The following is a 983-nucleotide window of genomic DNA, read 5'->3' as shown; positions in this document are numbered from 1 at the left end:
AAGATTTAGCAAGTTAAAATACAGGATGCCGAATTAAATTCAAATGTCAGATAAACAATACTGTTTTTAGTATAAACATGTTCCATGCAATATTTTGGACAAACTTATACTAAAAAATTGTTTGTTTTTATCTGACACACAAATTTAACTGGGCCTCCTGTATTTTATCTGGCACCTCTACTGATACCTAGAAATGATATTACTGGGTTACATAATAGGTTTCTATTTAACCTCTTAAGATACTGCAATCTGTTTTCCAAAGGGAGTGTTTACATTCCAGCAATGTGTGAGATTCATCTTTTTCTCATCTTTATTGACACTTGGCTATCTGTCTTTTTAAAAACTATAATCATTTGAGTGTGTGAGGAGTGGTTTCTCATTGTGGTTTTAATTTCATCAAGTCTTTATAAAGAATTATGTTTATTAGCCATTCACATATCTTCTTGGGAAAATGTCAAATCTTTTGACCAATTTTTATTTTTACTTTTTTTGTCACAGCCCTACACATAATTCATGGCATTCAGAACCTCACTTTATCAACTGTTGCCAAATTACCATTTAAACATTAATACCCAAATATAGAATTTAGAACATTATTTTACATTTTAACTCTACCATCCCCAATCTCTGAGCAATGAATTTGTTCAACAGTTTTTAATTGGGCCATTTGTATTCTTCTTGAATTGTAAGAGTTCTTTATACATTCTAAATACAAATCTCTTATCAGATGTATGATTTGCAAATACTTTATCCCAGTCTTTGGCTCATCTTTTCATTCTCTTGTTTTTTAAAGCCCCAAATATTTTAATTGTTGTGAAGTCCAATTTATCAACTGGTTTTTAATACATTTTGCTTTTGAAGTCCTATTAAAATCATTGCCTAACCTAACATCACAAAGATTTTCTCCTGTTTTCTTCTAGAAGTTGTATAGCTTTAGCTCTTACCTTCAGGTGCATAATGAGCTGAGGGTCTAATTAACTTTC

Source organism: Mandrillus leucophaeus, unplaced genomic scaffold, assembly GCF_000951045.1.
Source record: "Mandrillus leucophaeus isolate KB7577 unplaced genomic scaffold, Mleu.le_1.0 Scaffold433, whole genome shotgun sequence".
In the NCBI taxonomy this organism is placed as follows: Eukaryota; Metazoa; Chordata; class Mammalia; order Primates; family Cercopithecidae; genus Mandrillus; species Mandrillus leucophaeus.
The sequence above is the reverse complement of the archived record's forward strand: the minus strand, read 5'-3'. Positions refer to the sequence as shown.